Source organism: Vombatus ursinus, unplaced genomic scaffold, assembly GCF_900497805.2.
Source record: "Vombatus ursinus unplaced genomic scaffold, bare-nosed wombat genome assembly UNPS02012082.1, whole genome shotgun sequence".
NCBI classification, from domain to species: domain Eukaryota; kingdom Metazoa; phylum Chordata; class Mammalia; order Diprotodontia; family Vombatidae; genus Vombatus; species Vombatus ursinus.
The window spans coordinates 1,294,448-1,315,552 of NW_020951860.1; the positions used below are offsets into that span (position 1 = coordinate 1,294,448).

General features: G+C 39.5%; 1 protein-coding gene across 7 annotated transcripts in view; it reads left to right on the top strand.

Annotated features, from left to right (window-relative positions):
- The first annotated feature begins 1,830 nt into the window (after positions 1-1,830).
- Positions 1,831-21,105, top strand: part of ERC1 (ELKS/RAB6-interacting/CAST family member 1) — a 370,818-nt gene continuing 351,543 nt past the window's right edge. For 2 of the 7 annotated variants that reach the window (XM_027857325.1, XM_027857326.1), the window contains exon 1: positions 2,261-2,328. The gene's annotated coding sequence lies outside the window, so the exon portion shown is untranslated. Of the gene's footprint in view, positions 1,851-1,931; positions 1,973-2,260; positions 2,329-21,105 lie in introns of those variants that run through there. The other 5 variants (XM_027857321.1, XM_027857324.1, XM_027857322.1 and 2 more) reach the window with 4 other exon arrangements.

Consider the following 21,105-nt stretch of genomic DNA (forward strand, 5'->3'; position numbering starts at 1 on the left):
CTTACAACTGTAAGTGAGGGATGGGGCAAGGGAGGTGTGTGTGTGTGTGTGTGTGTGTGTGTGTGTGTGTGTGTGTGTGGAGGGGTGGTGGCAGGGTAGTGACTGGGTGTAATAAACTCAATCTTACTTGATTATTAAAGGTTGGATGGAGGTACAGAATGATCACTGATATAGTACTGAAGAATCCACCTAGTTCAATCTTAAACCTGAGGCCCAGAGTGGTAAAGTGACTTGCCTCAGGTTCAGGTCTTAGGTGACAAGGGTAGAATTTGAACACAGGTCTGAAGACACCAAATCCAAGGTTCTTTCCTGCACCACACTACTTCCGGACACAAACTTCTTAGGGACATATAATCCTCATCTTGGTGGTTGACCCTCTGTGTCATACTGTCAGACCGTATTACTCAGACTTTGGGGATCACAGGAGTACATAGGGAAGGAGTGTGAGTGTGTGTGTTAGGGAATAAGTCTAGAATACCAACAAATACCTTCTCTCCTTGGAAGGAAGGTGGACGAAGGCCTTAGGATTCGAGTTGTGTGTCCACGGGTGGATGAGGGAGGATGTGTGTGTGTAGGTGAATGAGGGCAGTAAACAGTGTGTGTGTGTTGTACCTGTGGTGGAAGAGGGCAGTAGCGTGTGTGTTGTGCCTGTGGGAAGATGTGGGCAGTCATATGTCTAGTGGGTGTGTGTGTGTGTGTGGGGGTGACCATGGGTGGATGAAGGAGGATGTATGTTGTATATCTGCGGGTGAACGAGGGCAGGAAAGAGTGTGAGTGTGACTGTGTCTGTGTGTGTGTGTGTGTTGTGGCCGTGGTGGATGAGGGCAGTAGTATGTGTGGTGGCCTGTGGGAAGATGTGGGCAGTCATATGTCTAGTGGGCGTGTGTGTGTGTGTGGGGGGATGACCGTGGGTGGATGAAGGAGGATGTATGCTGCATGTCTGCGGGTGAATGAGGGCAGGAAAGAGTGTGAGGGTGACTCTGTATATGTATATGTGTGTGTGCGGGTGTGTGTGTGTGGGGGGGTGACCATGGGTGGATGAAGGAGGATGTATGTTTTATGTCTGCGGGTGAACGAGGGCAGGAAAGAGTGTGAGTGTGACTGTGTGTGTGTGTGTGTGTGTGTGTGTGTGTGTGTGTGTGTGGGCGCGCGCGTGCGTGTTGTGCCCGTGGCGGATGAGGGCAGTAGTGTGAGTGGCGTGCCTGGGCCAGATGTGGGCAGTCATGTGTCTCGGGGTGTGTGCGCGCGCGCGGTTGGATGAGGGCAGTCGCGTGCGCGCGTGCTCGCTCCCTGGCCCGCGCGCCTCCTTTGCCGAGTTGCCCCGCCCCCTTCCTTCCCCTGGAAGGATCCCGGGAGCCGGCGGGAGGGGCAGGGAGCCGCTGGTGCGCGCGCGCGGGCAGCCAGAGCTCCAGCGAGACCTGGAAGGTCCGCGTTGGCCGAAGGGGAAGCAGTGGGGCGGGGGTAGAAGGAGGAGGAAGGCTGGGGGAGGAGGGGCTCCCTGCGTCTCACCGCCTGGCGGACTGGGCGGGTCGCGGTGACGTAGGCAGGCGCCTGGGCTGTGCACTGGTTGTGGCGGCGGCGACAGCGACAGCAGCCTTGGAGGTGGTGGCGGCGGGGGAGCAGCAGCAGCAGCAGCGGCCGCGGCCGCCGGAACAGCAGCAGCAGCGGCAGCAGCAAGCAGCAGCAGCAGCGGCCGCAGCTGCTGGGGCTGGAGGCACCGCGGGCGCCCGCTCGGCTCGGCCGGCGGTCGAGCGTCTCGCCCCTGCGGAGCTCGCTGCTTCTTGCGTCTCGGCCCGGGCGGAGCCTGCGGCGGGACGAAGCGCCCCCAGGGAGGGAGGTGGGGCTGGAAGGTGAGGCGCCGGGGACCACCTCCTCCGTTCCCCTCCCCCTCTCCTCCGCGGCCGCCGCCCCTCCCCCGCCGGGCGGCCCCACCCTATCGGCTCGCGAGACTGGGCGGAGACGGAGGCGGCAGGTTTGGGGGATACCCGGGGAGGATGCGGGGATCGGGGAGCGCGGGGCTGGACCTCGGCCGGGCGCAGGCTGGGGGAAGATGAGAGGCGGGGGGCGTGGGAGTGGGGGTGGGGAGATGGTGTGGGGGGGCAAGCACGAGGTTCGGTCGGGTTGATTCGGGGGATTCAGAGGGGACTGATGATGTGAATGAAACTGCTGAGGAAGCGGAGGATTCCTTACTATGCCTTTGAAGCGGTGGAAGGAGATACTTCTGCAAGCCTCCGCCCCCAACCCCCTACCCCCAGCATTTTAAAATATGCTGCTATTATTCTGAGGGAAGGTGCAGTGATGAATGGATCTGAAGTGAAAAGCGCAGAGGTGAGATCATGTGTTGGAAGACTCAACTCTGAGCAGCAAGCCCGGGAGGGCCAGGTCTTAGCACACCTGCTTTCCAGAGGTGACAGCTGCTCCTTTCCCTGCATCCACTTATAAAGCCTGCTTTACGCGGACCTCCGGTGTATATTTATAAGGTTTCCTGGCCTTTTAAGAGAGGGGCAACCCAGAGCTGCAGTGAGGCCTTGGGAGCAGTGATTCTAAATCACTTATATAGGCATTTCTGGATGACAGTTTACAGTGGTTGTCGGAGAATGTTGTCTACTTCATTCTGCGAAATCTGGTTTCATTGGAATGGATATTTGAAAAACGATTAAAAATACAGCTGTATAGTTTTAAACGATTGACACCTTGTATTTGACAGCTTCTTAAAAATGAAGTTGTTCTTTGTCAGTGATTAGCAGAGATTTAATTAAGTATCTGATTAAAAATGAAGTATTTCTCCAAATAGGCCCTTTAACTTTTGAGAAGTTTTTGGCGTTCTTATATTTACTGTGCTTGGCAATGTGCATTGCTTTCCAGTAAAATTTATAATCGCATTTTGCAGGAAAATGTGAAAATCCCATCATAGAGAGATGTTACCCAAGATGCTACCTACATTTTTGTTTTAAACTTATTGTTAGCACAGTAAGTAAAACTTTGCTGACTTAGATTTGCTTCCTTTCTGTTTAGAGTTCACAATGAATTGACCTTACCTACTACCTATTAGTGAATGGAAGTAGGTGTGACTGATATTTCTTCCAGTAGTTCTCATATACAGGATAAGAAACAGTTCCAAAAGAAAATGTAGAGAATAATTTCCCATAGATTTGTCTGATTTTGGCAAATAAATCACTACTACCAAAATAATCAGAGAAGTGCTTTCTGAAAGCACCTGTCAGTTTCAGTAAAATAGGTATAATTCATTGTTCTTTCTTTCTTAAGTTGGCACTTAACTGAGCAAGCTATTTCATATCTTATAAACAGGAGGATTGCTTATAGCACAAATTGGTTGGAAATAAGAGGATGTAATAAGTATTAACTAAGAAAAAGTGTGATTCCAATTTTAACTATAAAGAAAATATTTAACCATTTTTAGGGAAATCAAGTATAAAATGGAATTATACAATGACTTTTTGTTTTTGAGGTAGCAGGAAAATTAAAGTCTATATATCTAGTTTAGAGTTTTGAAAATTTTTTTAATACTATTCAGTGAGAGTAGATACAAACAAAATATGAAATAAGTTGTTAAATGAAATTTTCTAAAGTAGTGCTAATAGAATGATATTTGCAGGACTGTTAGTAGGACAGCATCTTTATTTATTCAGTTCAAGAAACATTAAATACCTGCAATATCCTAGGTTCTTGGGATACAAAGAAAAAAAACAACCCAGTCCCCTGAAAAATTACTTGCTCTTAAGAAGCTTGACATTTTGAGTCACATTTTAAATGTGAGCTAGGCAGAAGATGAAGGCCACTTATTTCTGTTGAATGGCATATGATTGAAGGAAATTTTTGTATATCTTGCTTTTCACTAGTGCTACTTGCTGCTCATCATGGCTTTCTTATGTAAATATTAAGGTGTTTTTTCTGTTACTTAGTGGAATCACAGATAAGATGTCAATCTTTTCATTCATTTTTAAAGTTGCTACTGAGAGGCAATGGAGAACTAGCTTTATGAAACCCAGGAGAGCTGAATTCAAGTACTGCCTCTGACATGACCTTGGGCAATTCACTTAATTTCTCTTGTGTTCTAGGTAGGTCTCTTTAAGACTAAAACTTGCAGAGATCTACTTGCCTTGGTAGAGTGAGTTTCTAGGTCCTGGAATTCTCTAAATCAATGAAACCATGGTTCCATTCCTTTTTACTATTCCATACTATAAATATAAAAAATTTAAATATGTAAAATCCTTTTGCTTGATTCAAAACCTTTCATAGGCTGCTCCCTATCTTTCTAGTCTTCTTACACCTTATACCCCCCCCCCCCATTTAACCCCATTAGTGACACTGGTCTCCTTGAACAAGACACTCATCTCCCTACTCTGGGCATTTTCACTGGGTGTCACAGATGCATGGAATACTTTCCCTCCTCATCTCTGTCTCATGGTTTCCTTCAAGTCCCAGCTAAAATCTACAGCAACCTTTCATGATCTCTCTTAATGCTAGAGCTCTCCCTTAGGTGATCATTTCCTATTTATCCTGTATATAGCTTGTTTGTATGTAGTTATTTGCATTTTATCTCCCTCATTAGATTGTAAACTCATAAGAGCAGGGACTGTCTCTTACCTTTCTTTGTATTCCTGGAGTTTAGCACTGTGTCTGAGGTACACAGTAGGAGCTTAATACATGACTGACTGACCCCATTAACTCTATACATCTAAAATGAAATGGAAAGTTCTCATGGCAACAGCTGAGTTTTTTCAAACTGTACTCATGCTTTGTAGACAGCTTTCTTAAGATGATAAGATGCAAAAGTTGCTGATCTGCATTGGTAGAGGGAGTTTCTTCACCTGGAGTTCCCTATGCTAATAAAATTGCAGATCTGGACAAGTACTAACACAAATGATTCTACTTTATGGCATACCATTTGAAGCTGTTAAAGGTGTATGTGTATGTGTGTGTGTGTGTGTGTGTGTGTATATATGTATGTATGTATGTATTGTATGTCTATAAACACAATGGGGTATGTTTTGCTGATAAGGTGTTCTGTTTAATGATTTTGGTTACTAAGAAGTCAAAAAGTATACTCTAAAGAACTCAAAAGCCATCTTACTGATTTGGAAATTCCTTTCAATGAAGTAGATGATGTTGTAGGCTTTTCTTGGTTTCTCTTAAACATTGGGAGAGTAAGGTCTGAAATTTTTTCTACACCTTTGGTATCTTCACCTTCTTTAGATACTTTGTAAATTTGTACCTCAATGCCCTTATAATTATATTAATTGCATCACAGATCTCTCTGTAAACTTGTTGCAATTCTGTTGCCTTCAGTTTATTTGTTTTCCTTAGTGCCATTTCTACTTTCTCTCTAAGTGCCTCAGGGACTGTGATGTTAAGAGTCCAAGTATGGTGGTTCCTTGGTGACAAAAAAGTTATAATAATTTTTGTAAATCTCTTCCGTTTTTCTTTGTTTGTCCTTCTTGTTTTCATTCTAGAATGCCCATAGGATGATTTTGCCTAGTTGTATGTTTTGCCAAACTTTTTTTGGACTGGTTTTATCATCCATTATTTATCTCTGCTTTATGAGATGCTACTGCTCATGATTGTTCATCCTCCTTTATTGTAAGATTTTACAGATGAGTTTTTGGCAACTGTCTCCATTTGGCAAGTAAATCATCAAATGTTTGCTGACTAAGGCTCTTTTGGTCTTGATGTAGCAATTAATTTACATTGATTTAACTGAATGAAATTATCTTGGTCTGTAACTGTTAATAGAATTTCTGTTGTTCATCTTCCATTTTTTATTTTTAATAGCTTGTTTAATTCAGGGTTAAATCTTCTTAATTGTATGCTATAACTTTTTCTCATTTTTTCTTCTCATTTATTATAAATTATAGTCTTAGCTCTCACAAGTTGATCGTTCAGTGGTACACAGACATCTGACTCATGGATAACACCCTAGGTCCATAGTAAGTCTTTTCGTGTCAGTTAAAATGTAGTCATTTTCATTCTTTGTGACCTTTTTTGGTGCTCACTATGTCCAGTGCTTACCAATTCTATTTTTGAAGAAAATATTCATGATATAGGGGCACGAGGCTTCTGATAAATATGATCAGTCTGTAAATTTCTGGGCACTCTTTCTTCTGAACTATGGCTTTCCATATCTTTCCATCCTTACCATTTTCTACCTTTTCATTGAAGTTGCTGAGTAATAGGGTATATGTTAATTTGATTTTTAAGTTCTTCATAGAATTTATCACTTCTTCATCCTCAGGCATTGATGTTGGCATGTAAGCTGCAATTATTTTTACGATCTTTTTGCAGATTCTTATGATTTGTACTGCAATCGTGAAGGCCACATATCCAATGCAAAAAGGTTTCCTGCAGCTTTTAAACTTTTGATAAATTCCACTCTGCCAACTCCTTTCCTTGCTTCTCCAAGGAGTACCTGTTTGTTAGCCTTCCATTTAGTTATAAAGTGTTTCTTTCTTGTATCAATATCAAGATTGATGTGATTCTTATCCTCCAGAAATATGTTTACTTTTTGTTAAGTGGACAAAGATCTTACATTTAGAGTAACAACAATCAAGTGAAAGCTTGTTGATGGTCTGCAATTTGTGTGTTTCTTAGTACCCTCTGTACCCCTTCCTGTCACTTTGTGCCTGTGTCACTGCTGAAGTGTAGGGAGGCTGTAGATTGAAAGCCATTTTTATTTTCCCCTGTTTTGCAGATTGCCATGGTCAAAAAAAGCTTCCTCCCCAGGTGGTTTACTATTCCACTGGTGATATCTCTTCTCCATGATTAGCTAGGGTGGTCCTTGAAAAGAGATTCAATCCATTTCTGGGGCCATACTTGACACTCTTCCAGCATGGTAGAACCTGCCAGGGTTTATGTTTGACTAGCATAGCCTTGGAGAGTCCAGAGATAACTCCACACCACAGTGAAGCATCAGAATAGGCATTCCATGTGTAAATAACTATGACCCTCTGTTTCTCTAATATGTATATACATTTATTTTCTTCCTAATTTCCTTTCTTTCTTTCTTTCTTCCTTCCTCTTCCCTCCCTGTCTCCTTCCCTCTTCCCTTCCTTCCATCCTCCCTCCTTCCTTCCTATCTATCTACATATGTATCTATCTTCTGTTTATCTCCATATACAGTTTCCCAAAAGTTTTAGTACAGTCTTAAGCATTAATAACTTCAGAAGTATAAGTGCTGTAAATTTACAAAGAACATCATTTGAATTATTTAAATCTTTTGCATTTATTTGGTTTTGTGAATTTTGAATAATACATTTAAGTTTTAATATTTTAATTTTTTGTTTCATGTCCTCTTAAAGCCAAGATCTTAAGGTTAGGATTAAAAATGCAACCCTTTTAGTGACAGCAAGCAATGAAGGTTTTTGCAAAGTTTTAAAACTGACTAGGGTGATGTGTATAGCATGAGACTGTTTTTGTTGTTCAGTTGTTTTCAGTCATCTCTGAGTGACCCCATTTGGGTTTTGTTTTTTTTTTTTTTGGCAGAGATCCTGGAATGGTTTGCCATTTGCTTTTCCAGCTCATTTTACAGATGAGCAACTGAGGCAGCTAGGGTTAAGTGACTTGCCCAGGGTCACACCAGCTAATAAATGTCTGATACTAGATTTGAACTCAGGAAAATGAGTCTCCCTGACTCCAGGCCCACCACTCTATTTATTATGCCATCACTTAGCTACCCCAGCACAAGACTATAGTTATGTTTGATTTTAGTAAGAAACATCAAAATTAAAAATTTTAAAACAATTAACCCTTTATTTTTTGGAAAGTTTGTAGTATTTAAATTTCTGAAAATACTAAAGCGCAAACCTACAGGAAGACTTTGGGACACACCGTATATACACACGCACTCATATGCATCCATACATATACCACAGATGAATTACCAGTTTCTGAAGAATTAGAATGTGGGACTTAATGTCAAGACTGTGGTATGTATTTTTTTGTCACTGATTAAGGAAATCTTTTCAAGATCCTTCAGTGTATTGGGTCATGATTATGCGTGTCATTTATTGTTGCTTTATTAGTGTGCTACAATACTTGATGATAAAATGTCAGAACAATTTATTTTGCCCTTGGAAAAAAATTGCTGTTTAAAGACAATTGCTGGGGCTTGGCAGTGTTGTGTTGAGAAACTTTCAGATTTGTAGATTCTTGGTTTGATATTTTTCCCCCCAAGTTTGTAAATTATATTGTGATGACTTATTTTTCTTCTTGTTAAAAAGAAGCTTTCAAATTTATACTTGGGTTGTAATTTAAGCTTTTACCAATTTTTAAAATTATATGTATGAAACAGTATTTTATCTTGATCACTTTTTCAAATTTGCTCCTCTTTTTCCTTCCTCATCTTAACATCATCCAGATACCTTGCTGCCATTATTCCAGCCTTTACTCCATCTCAAATGAAGAAGTGGTCCTTTTCCTTATCAAGACTCTCTTTGTACAAGTTATTCCATTCTATCTCATCTCTCCAGGAGATTGTTCCCTCCATCATCCTCATCCTCTCATTTATTTTCAATTTTTCTTTGTATTTTAGCTGCTTCCCTACTTCCTACAAATATTCACGTATCTTCTCAATTCTCAAATCCTCCTCCCACCCCATCCGTTCATCCTGTTCATTCCATATCTCTCCTCCTTTTGGGGGCTAAACTCCTTGAGAAGGCCTTTTGGAGTAGGTGCCTCCACTTCTTTTCTTCTTACTGTCTTTGTAGCTATCATGCCTTCACTTTCTCTTCTCTCACTATCTTCTTAACCCTTTACAGTCTGGCTTCCAGCCTTATCATTCAACCTAAATTGCTGTCTCCAAAGTTACCAGTGATCTCTTAATTGCCAAATCCAGTGGCCTTTTCTTAATCCTCATTCTCCTCCACTTCTTTGCAACCTTTGACACTGCTGATCACCTTCTTCTTTGTGATACCCTCTTCTCTCTTAGTTTGCATGACTCTTCTCAATTCTGGTTCTCCTCCTACCTCTTTGATTGCTGTTTTTCAGTCTTCTTTGCCACATTTTTATCCAGGTCACTCCTGTTAAAAGTAGGTGGCCCCAAGGCTCTGCCCTGGGCCCCTTCTCTTCTCCCTCTGTACTGTTTCTTTTTTTGTCTTTCTTTTTTTTTTTTTGTTAGGGCCCTCGGTACCGTTTCACTCGGTGGTCTCATCAGCTTGCGTGCTTTCAATTATCATTTCTATACAAATGATTCTCTGATCTACTTATCCAGCTCTAACCTCTCTCCTAACCTCCTTCTCTTGCTGCCTACAGCTTTAACCCAACATATCCAGAACTTGTTATTTTTCTCCCCAAACCTTCCTCTTTTCTGAATTTTCTTGTTACTGTTACTACTTCCATCTTTCCAGTCATGCAAGCTTGCAGCTAGGTGTCATCCTCAACTCCTCACTTTCCCATCCTCTATATCCAATCTTTTGCCAAATTTTATTGTTTTTAACCTTCATAATATTTCTCATATGTTCCTCTTTCTCTCTGCTGACACTGCCACTACTGTAGTGCAGGCTTTCATCACCTCATGCCTGGACTGTTGCAATAGTCTTTTGGTTGATCTTTCTGCCTTAAGTTTCTCCCCAGTCCAGTCCATTCTCTACTGTGCTGTCAGATGGATCTTTCTAAATCTCAGCTCTAACCATGTCACTTCCCTAAACCCTTATCACCTCTGGGATAAAATATAAAATCCTCTACTTGGCATTTAAAGCCATTTATAATTTGACCCTTTCCTACCTTTCCAATCTTCTTATATTTTGCACACTACCATGTACTCTCTGATCCAGTATGTCTGGTGTCGTTGCTGTTCTTTGCACAAGACACTCTACCTCCTGATTTTAGTCATTTTCACTGGTTACCTCCCATACTTAGAATTCTCCCCCTTCTTATCTACCCCTCTTGGCTTCCAGTTGCTGTGCCCTCCTAATTGGTCTCTTTTCTAATTTAGTCTCTTCCCCATCCCATCCATAACTGCCAAATTTCTGGCCATGCACTTCCCTAAACTCTAGGAACTTCTATTTACTCATGATTAAATGCAGTATTTATCTCATTCTTTCAAAATTTCTATTTTAAGAATAATTTTTATGGTGTACAAAGTGATTAGCATACTGGGACATGTATATAATTTATAAATAAGTAATATATTGGAGTTGTGTGCAAATTTTTTTTACTGTAAGTTTGCATGATCAAAAAAGTTTGGAGACTTTTTTTTGGTGATTTATGGAGAGAAAGGTATTCTGCCACTATTCCTTCCTATTATTGGTCTTTATTCCTTCTTTTTACACAATCTTAGCATCGTGAAAGGGAAAGAGAGGGAAGAAGAGAAAAGAAACTCCTTTTTGCCACTACTTAGTAATCTTCTTCTCATTCCTTATCTCTTCAGCTTGGTGTTTTTGTATTTGTATTTACAGCCCTTTGTACAGTTATTGGTACACACTAAACACTTCAAGTTTGTTAATTTATGTTCCTTTCGTTCCACTTCTCACTAAGCCTTCTAAGCCCATCTCAACTTTTTACCCTATCATCATTCTCCTTTCCACTCATATATGTATTTTCTTTCCTATTAAAATATTAGCAGGGAACTGTTTCAGTTTTCATTCAGTATCCCCAATGCTCTGAACAGTCCTTACCACTAAGAAGTGCTTCACAAATACTTTTTCATTCATTCATATTCCTGTGTCCTAGCTTTATAAGTACTGCTCATCTTAGAGTCTTCCAACTCTTCTTTCATTGTAGCCAGTCCACATGACTGGGAAGATCAGAGTCTTAAAGTACAGAATGAGTTGAATCATGAGTTAGCACTACCATTGACAAAAGGACTTTTTTTTTTTTAATCTGTGTTAGGAAAGAGAGGAGTAACAAAGAAGCAATAGGACAGCTGTTTAGGAAGTACAGTAATGGACAGTGAGGCAGCTAGGTGATGTAGTGAATAGAAAGCACCAACCCAGGGTCAGGAACACCTGAGTTCAAATGTGACCTCAGACCTCAAGTAGCACTGTGTGACCTCTGGACAAGTCACTTAAACTCCATGTACCTCAATTTCCTAAACTGTAAAATGGGGATAATAATAGCGTCCCAAGGTTGGAGTGATGACTAAATGCAACATTTATAAAGAGCTTAGCACAGTGCCTGGCACATAGTAGGCATTTAATAAATGCTTATTGCCTCCCTTCCAGTGAGGACAGAATATGACTACTCATCTCTTATTTTGTTTTTGTTTTTGTTTTCTGTGCCAAGGAAATGTGAAGAATTGCAGAATAACATTAACAGACATGGTAGTTTACATATATTGTCTCGTCTGTGCTTCACCACAGCTTTTGAGGTGGGTGCTAACAAGTGTCATCCTTTTTTGTGTAGATGAGGAAGTTGAAGTTAAAATGTTGCCTCACTTTTTCACACTTACATGCTAGTAAGTGCAGAGATGGGATTTAATCCCAGGCTTCTCTGATTTACACAGAATCACATAATTTTAGAGTTGGAAGAGGACTTAGGGGAAATTATGAAATCCATAACAGAAAAAGAATCTGCATGACAACACACTCCATGACAATGGTCATCCAGGCTTGGGGTGAAGACCTCCAATGAAGGGGAAGGCTTTACATCGAAGGCAGCACCCTCTCCTTTGGGACAGCTTTAATTGGTAGGAAAGCTTTCTGACACTGGGTCTAGATTTGCCTCTGCAAATTTCTACCCCATGTTCCTAGTTTTGTCCCGTGGAACTAAGCAGAACAAGTCCTTCTTTCACAATGTAGCCTTTCAAGGACTTGAAGATAACTGTTGTGTCCTCCTCGAGCTTCCTTTCCTCCAAGCTAAAAATCCTTATTCTTTCAACTGGCCGTTATATGGCATGGACTTAAGGCCTTTTACCATTCTGGTTTCTCTCCAGGTTATTAGTACTTTTTTCTAAATTTTGGTGTCCAGAACTCCAGATGTGATCTGATCAAGAGACAGCATACATAGCTGGACTATCCCCTCCTTATTCCTATATGCTGTGTCTGTCTTGATGAAGTCAGTTATATCACATTAGCTTTCTTGATTGTCATATCACATTATTGATTCCTATGGTTTCAGAAATACAGAAGTCCGCAGTTCTTTTTTAGATAAACAGCTCCCTCCCTCATCTTATATTGAACTCTATTTATCTCTATTAAATTTCATCTTTTTTGATTCAGTCTATTGCATTACCCTGTTAAGATGTTTTTGAATGCTGTTATCATTGTGTTATTCCTTGTGTCATTGGCAAATTTGACAAGGATGCCATTTATGCCTTAATTCAACTCATCAATAAAAATGTTGAACACAGGCCTAATCGTAGATTCCTAGGGTACTCTATTGGCTATAACTTTCCAAGTTTTTTTTACTTAAAAACATTTTTATTATGAACTTAAATGTAAACTAAAATATGTATTTCTTTGTACTAAGTAGAACAGAAAAATAGGAATATTTATGAAACCAGGAATCTCTTATGTAAAGCTTGCTTTTTTTAAAGTATATGATAAATTTAACCTTTTTTTTTGGGCTAGGCAATGGGGTTAAGTGACTTGGTCAGGGTCACACAGCTAGCATGTGTCAAGTATCTGAAGCCATATTTGAACTCAGGTCCTCCTGACTCCAGGGCCAGTACTCTATCCACTGTACCACCTAGCTGCCCCCTAACCTGTAACTTTCAAAACTCTCTTGCTCATCTATGTTTCCTTCTGGCTTTTCTAACAGATTAGCTCAAAATAACATTTTCTTTTAATTTTTCAGTTTAAAAAAAAAACAGATATAAACACCCAAGGAGATTGTACCTGAAACTGCGGAGTTCCATTATATATAGCTTGCTTTTCTTTTAAATCTTTGACATGTAACTTTTAAAGCTGTCCTATTTGTGATTATTTCTGTTGTGATCTTCCTTCTGTTTTCTCCCTGTGCATTTAAAAAAAAAGATGCCTCAAGGACCTCTTTTTCTTTTTTGCTGTCTTATCTCAATGTCCCCTCCTTTCCAATGGATAACATTCTTCCCACAATTTAAAAAAAAAGGAAAAACAAAGTTCTTCTAACATATGCATCGTCAAGCAAAACAAAATCCTATGTTGGTTGTGTCTGAAAAATGTGTGTCGTGTTCTGCATCTTGAATCTATCACCTTTCTGTCGGTAGGTAGGTAACATGTTTCATTATCAGTTGTATGGATTGTGGTTGGTCATTGCATTGATCAGATTTCTTTAAGTCTTTAAAAGTTGTTTTTCTTTATAATGTTATTGTTACTACATAAATTGGTCTTCTGGTTCTGCTCATTTCACTCTGCATCAGTTCCTAAAAGTCTTCCCAGGTTTCTCTGAAACTATCCATTTCTTTTATTCCATTATATTCATATACTGCAATTCGGTTAACCGTTTCCAAACTGAGGGTTACCCCCTTAGTTTCCAGTTCTTTTCCTCTACAAAAAGAGCAACTATTAATATTTTAGAATATAAGGGTTCTTTTTTGCTCTCTTTGAATTTTGGGGGTATAAGTCTAGTAATGGTATTACATGGGTCATAGTTCAGTGACTTTTTGGTAATGGTTCTATATTGTTTTCCAGAATAGCTGGACCAGTTCATGGCTTTTAACAAGAGGGCAATACATATGTAATTCCAAATGGATATCCAGAAGAGTTGGACCAACACAGCTTCAAAGCTCCAAACAGTAGAACTGCAGATATTTTATTTTTTAAAATAAATTTTATTTTTTGTTTTGAACTTAAACACCAAAAAAGAGCATTTCCATATATTTGACATAAAAAAGAATCTGTGAATCTTCATTGCTTTATTTGTTTTAAAAAAGAAAAAAAGTGATGGTTCCATACTTTAGTTTCAAAACTGTCCTGTTTGTCTCTGCTTCCTTCTGAAGATCCTTCTTTTCTCCTTCTGTTCATTTAAGAAATATTTTAATGGATCTTTTTTAACATCAGAATTCTTAAGTCTTTCAAATTTGATTTTCTTTACAGTGGTGTTGTCCTTTGTGGGTTGTTCTCTGATTCTGATCATTTCACTCTGCCTCAGTTGATACTACCTGGGATTATTTGACATTGTCTTTTTTGTCATTTCTTATAGTACAGTAATATTCAAATACTACTTCATTTATACCACAGTTCACCCATTCAGCAGCTCATGGGTATTCCCTTAGATTCTAGTTTCCTAGTTCTAAGTTTGAGGCTATTTCTTCACCAAACTCTGTGTGTGTATGTGTATTCCTCCTTTTTTTTTTTTTTTCCAGATAAACAGGCATCATCTGATACCTGTTTCACCCAGGCCTTTTTCCAAGTTTGTATGTTTTTCTCTTATATCACAATTATGAGAAATAGCACCCTCTTCTTCCTCCTTTCCATACCAGTGTATTTCTTTTACCCTGCCTTCTCTTTCTCTTTTTCAAGTCCCAAGAACAGAATTAATCTATCCCCAGGACCTCTTTTTTTATTTAATTCCCTCAATATCTTTTGAAGATATTGGGTTTTGAAAGGACACTTGTTTCTTTTCCTTCTCTTACAATATTAGTGATGTATCGTCATGTAGACCCTGCCAGTTGCCCAAATGAAGTTACCTTAGTTTTCTCTGAACTCTTGTGTTCATATTTCAGAATTCCTACTCAGATCTCATTTTTTCATCAGAAATGCTAGGAAATCCTCTTCCCTTAGAGTGTGTTTTCCCACCAAAAGTTATTTTTGTATGTGAGCATGTATCTTTTGTTATTTTAGATAAATAGATAAATCACTTATTAATTGCTTATCAGGTGTCAGACATTGTGAATCCAAATATAATACAAAAAGACAATCCCTACACTCTAGGATTTTATGTTCTAATGATGAATACACATAAAGAGGAGCTGGAAGGCATGGGAATCATGCTTGTGAGGGAAAAAAGGTGGAAACGCCTGGAGAGTCAGAAATGGAACCAGGGAGCAGTGAGCATGGTTGCCCTGGGCACTTCAACAAATCATGGTGCTGAGAAAGAACTCGCTGATCAGATGATATTGTCTACTATAGTGTAATATATGTATAATAATAATATTGTGTTCTATGATCCTCTGTTGTTTTTAGTAGGAGCGATTATTGTGCTTGAACTGCTTTTTTATGGATGCTTGTAGTGATTTTTCTTTGCTGTGGGAACTTTGGTTTTTGATGTTGACATACCTGGGATTTTTCCTTTTGGGATTTCTTTTAAGAGATGATTGGTGGGTTCTTTCTATTTTCACTTTGTTCTTTTATTCTAATAGGTCTGGGTAATTTTAATTTATGAGTTCTTTTTTTTTTTTTTGACTAGGCAATGGGGTTAAGCGACTTGCCCAGGGTCACACAGCTAGTTAAGTGTTATGTGTCTGAGGCCGGATTTGAACTCAGGTCCTCCTGCATCCAGGGCCAGTGCTCTATCCCCTGCACCACCTAGCTGTCCCCCAATTTATGAGTTTTTGATAAATTCTCTCTCCCTGGCCTGTTCTCATGGCCAGTTGTTTTTGATATCAGATAGCTATATTTTCTTATGACTTTTTTCAGTCTTTTGATTTGTTCCAATATTTTTTGCTATCTCTTAAGAGTCATTGAGTGCAGTTTAATCCATTTGTGAGGGAATCCATTAGTTAGGCAAATTTTATCACTTTTCTGAGCTCTTTATTCTACCATTTCTTTTCTCTAGAGCTTTTATTTCTTTTTTTAATTTCTTGCTTCATTTCTTCAAGATATTCTCGTAATCATTGTGGAAAATCCTTTTTTTTCCCCCTTTGCATTGCTGCTTATAATTGTTAGGAAGTTATTCTCTTTTTTGAGGATTTCTAGAGCAATTAATCAAAAAACATTTATTAAGTACCTACCAGTGATCCAGGTACTATGCTGAGTTCTGAGGATACAAAAAAAAAGGCAAGGAAACAACATGCAAATATATATACAAAGCAAGCTATTTACAGGATAAATAGGAAATAGTTAATGGAGGGAAGGCACTGGAATTAAGAGGGGTTGGTAAAGGTGTCTTGTAGAAGGTGGGATTTTAATTGGAACTTAAAGGAAGCCATGGAGGTCAGTAGTCAGAGTGAGGAAGGAGAGTGTTCCAGACATGGGGGACAGTCAAAGAAAATTCTTGGAGCTAAGAGATGGAGTGTCTTATTTGTGGGACAGCCAGGAGGCCACTGTCACTGTATTAAAAGAGTACGTTGTGAAGTAAGAAGACTGGAAATGTAGGAGGGGGCTAGGTCATAAAGGGCTTTGAATACCAAATAGAATATTTTGTATTTGCTTCTGAAAGCAATAGGAAGCCACTGGAGTTTATTGAGTTGGGGGTGAGATGATTAGATATTCACTTTAGAAAAATCACTTTAATGACTCAATAGAGGATGGATTGGAGTGGGGAGACAGTTGAAGCAGACTGACCCACTAGCAGACTATTGCAATAATCGAGCATGAGTTGATGAAGGCCTGCAATAGAATGGTGGCAGTGTCAGAGGAGAGAAGAGGGTGTTTTGGAGAGATGTTGCAAAAGAGAAATTGACAGTCCTTGGCAGCGGCTTAGTATGGGGGATGAGAGAGAGAAATCCAAGATGACTCTTAGGTTGGGAGCATGAGGGACTGGGAGGATAGGAGGGGGAAGGGCTTAGAAGAAAAGAAATTTAAGATGTTTAAGATTGTTTAAGATGTTTAAGTTGTCTGCTGGACATTGTTTAAGATTGTTTAAGACGTTGAAGTTGTCTGCTAGGCATTCAGGGCAGCTAAGTAGCACAGTGGATAGAACACTGGAGTCAGAAAGACCTGAGTTCAACTCTAGCTACTCAGATAGTTGTGTGACCTTAGGCAAGTCACTTAGCCCTGTTTACCTCAGTTTCCTCATCTGTAAAATGAGTTGGAGAAGGAAATGCAAATCACTCCAGTATCTTTGCCAAGAAAACCCCAAATGGGGTCATGAAGAGTTGAACACAACTGAAAGGGCAGAACAACAACTGAACTTTCAGTTCAAGGTGTCTGAAAGGCAGTTGGAGATGCAAGATCAGAGGTCAGCAGAGAGTTTGAAGCACAATAGGTAGGTTTAAGAATCATCAGCTCACAGATGCTAATTAAATCCATGGGAGTTTATGAGATCACCCAGTAAAGTGGTTTGGAGGGACAAAAAAAGAGGGCCCAGGATAGAACCCTTTGGGACATTTATGTTTAGAGGGCATGATCTGGAAGAGGATCCAACAAAGTAGGCAGAGGAATGGCCAGAGAGGTAGAAGGAAAACAAGGAAAGGAGCTAGCATCCTGAAAATCCTGAGAGAAGAGAATATTAAGGAAAGAATGATCAACAGTGTCAAAGGCTACAGAAAGACCAGAGAGAATGACTGTTGTGAAAAGGTTATTAGTTTGGCAACCAAAAGATCATTTGTAACTTTGGAGAGATCAGTTTTGGTGGATTGATAAAGTTGGAAACCAGATTGTGAAAGGTTAAGAAGAGAATAAGAGGAGAGAAAGTGGAGGCAACTATTGTAGAAAGCTTTTTTGAGGAGTTAGCTATAAATGGCAGAAGAGACACCAGTAGTTAGCAGGGATGGAAGGATTGAGGGAGGATTTTTTGAGGATAAGGCAGAAATAGACATGTTTGTAACCAAAAGGAAATTAGTCAGTGGAGAAGGAGAGATTGAAAATACGTGAAAGAGTAGGGATGACAGAGGGGGCAATCTGTTGAAGGAGACAGGATGGTATGGGATCACTCGAACAAGTACAGGGGTTAGCTTTAGTAATGAGTAAGGCCATTTCATCATGTGAGACAGGAGTGAAGGAAGAGAAAGTGGCAGAAGGCATCTGAGTGATAGGAGCTGAGGAAGAGAGGAGAAGAGGGATTCACTGCACATGGCCTCAATTTTTTCCTGTAAAGTATGAGTTAAGGTTTTCAGCTGAGAGAGTGTGGGGATGGGGAGCCATGGGAAATTTGAGGAGGGATGAAAAGGTTTGGAAGAGCCACTATGGAGAGTGGGACAGTGAGTGGATCAGAGAATTGTAGAAGGATTGCCTAGCAGCATTGAGGACCCAGTTGAGGTTGTGTAAAGATCTGTGAAGTTTTGGGAAATGTCGTAATTTATTTTGTTTTCTTTGGTTTACTCATTTCAAACAGGTTTAGTTCCTAAATTGAGGCTTTGTTCCTGAGTCATTCTTTGTCCCCTGATGTTCTTTCTGGTGAGACAGTTGGCCCTAATTGATCTCATCTTAGGTCCTTTGGGTTCTTTTACTGACCTCCTCAGATTAGGTCCTCCTGGATCTTTGAGGTTCAGAACACATTGAATCTTCAAGGCTCTCCGTGCTAGCTCAGGATAGAGAGCTAGGGACTTCATAGTTCCCCTAGTGCCTGGGATATGCCTTATCTGAGGGCTGCTTTGCTTTTATTGCTGCCACTCCCTAGGGCTTCCATGCCCCTTAGGCTCCCTGGCCACCTTTGGGATATCTGACTTCCCTGGATCTTTTTTTTTTTTTATTAATTTATTTTGATTTATCAATAATCACTTCCATATGCTTTTGAGTTGAAAATTTTTCTCCCCCTTCCTCTCCACCACCCACCCCAAGACAGTGCACAATCTGATATAGGCTATACATTTACATTCCTATTAAACATATTTTCACATTAGTGATGTTGTGAGTAAAAATTAAAACCAATAGGAGGAACCATCAGAAAGAGAAAACACAACTCAACAGAAGAGGAAAAAAATAGCAATTCAACTTCCATAGTTCTTTCTTTGGATGTGGATAGCATTTTCCATCACGAGACTTCTGGAGATGTCTTAGATCCTTGTATTGCTGGGGAGAGTTAAGTTTATCACTATTAGTCATCACATAACGTGGCTGTTATTGTGTACAGCGTTCTCTTGGTTCTGCTTACTTCACTCAGCATCTGTCCATACAAGTCTTTCCAGGTTTTTGTGAAGTCAGCCTGTTCGTTATTTCTTATAGCACAATAGTATTCCATTACATTCATAGACCACAACTTGCTCAGCCATTCCCCAGTTGATGGGCATCCCTTCAATTTCCAATTCTTTGCCACCACAAAAAGAGCTGCTTTGAATATTTTTGTACATGTGGGTCCTTTTCCCTTTTGTATGATCTCTTTGGGATATAGCCCTAGAAGTGCTATTGCTGAGTCAAAGGGTATGCACATTTTATAGGTCTTTGGGCATAGTTCCAAATTGCTCTCCAAAATGGTTGGATCATTTCACAACTCCACCAACACTTTTCCCACATCTTCTCCAACATTTATCATTTTCCTGTTTTGTCATGTTGGCCAATCTGATAGGTGTGATGTGGTACCTCAGAGTTGTTTTGATTTGCATTTCTCTAATCAATAGTGATTTAGAACATTTTTTCATATAACTATAGATGACTTTAATTTCTTCATCTGAGAACTGTCTGTTCATATCCTTTGACCATTTATCAATTGGGGGCCCTGGATCTTTCTTACCTCCCCGGGGATTACTGACACCTTGGGATTTTTTCTGGAGGCTCTATTCTTGCTGCTTCTGGACATAGAGCCTTTTGAGCTGTACATTTCTCTGATCTGTTACTGGTTGCTCTGGGAGGCTAGGCTTGTTTGCCTGTGCTGGTGTCCAGCAATCTTCTTTCCTGTTGCCTTTGAGTTTCTGGTTCACTTTTTGTGTACTTCTGGGGTCAAAGGAATTATTTACTTTAGTTTCCCGCTGGATTTCTTTGTGGTACAAATTTCAGATTTTTGCTAGCGTGGTCCATGTGGGAGCTGAGTGGTCCACCTCCATTCAGAGTTATCTTGGCTGGAAGTCCTCATCCATTAGTTAAAAAAAAATTAATTTTAACTTAGCTTGAAGTAATGAATGCATTGCCTTTTTGCTGTGCAAATGTATTTTTACACAGTCAAAATTGTCTATTTGTCTGTAATAAATCTAGTAATTTATTCCGTTTGTTGGATAACTAGTACTTTTTCTTCATAATTGAAATATAGTATTTATTTTTCTTCCTTTCTATGTTTTTTAGAAATATTTAGATCATTGAAACAATTCAGTATGTGATCTAATGTTTAGAGCTAAACTCATTTTAAAAAACCAGTCTGCTATTCAGTGTTATGATTTTTATTGGATAATGATTACTTTCCCTAAAGTTTTGAACTTATCAGACAGATCCCTTGTATATATTTGATTTTAAGTTGTGATTTGGTGCCATTGATTTTTTTCCTTTTTTTAAATATTATGTAGTTATGATAATTACCACTTTCTTAGATGGTTACAGTCCTACTTCATCATAAGTACCTCACTCATCAAAATGATTCAATTAATTTTGGTCTGTTGTTCTACCTTTTTTGAATGACAGAGTTAGGAACATTTAATGGTGTTAAACTTCTAGTCTTACACTTGGGTTCAAAAACTAACTCATACATGTACAACCATTGGAATTTTAAAGGACTTGGAAGTTTTAGTGGCTGACTTGCTCCGTTTCTGACCTGAGTGAGTTGGTTGTTTCATAGGCAGCCTGGTGTCAGACTTAGGGCATTGCAGCTCAGGGACTCTGGAGCTCTAGCATCTACTAGGGTCAGCCTCCCTAGTAGTATGGATCATAGGAGTTGAGCACCAGGCTGGGCCCAGACAAATGTTCATATTCTAATTTTCTCTCTTGTTAATGTGGTTGTCCAGTCTTCGAATTTTTCCTTAAATACTGTTTTTGACTGTATCCTTTAAATTCTGATACACGATATGATTGATGGTGTTGTCATTATCCTTTGAGGTAATTATAATTGAGGTGGTGTTTAAAAATATCTCTTTGATTTTCTGAGGGGCAGATTTTGGGATTGAGAACCCTCTTTTGAACATTTTATGTATGTAAAATTACTTTATCTTTGTTCATATTTGGTTTTTATGGAAGAATCTAGTGATGCCCTGATGTTTATTGATACATGATTTCTTTCTTATAGATTATTTTGAAATTTGATAGGCTTGAGTGAATGGAATTTTGAGTTTCTCTGGGAGACAAGATTGTGTTTCTGGATTCTGTTTGTAGAATGTTGCTTGCTTTTTGATTGTTTTGGGCAATTTTCTTGTACTGTTTCATGAAATATAATGATTAGATTGTCTCTGGGCCCATACTTGAAGCATTTCTAGCTTAGGTCTTACAAGAG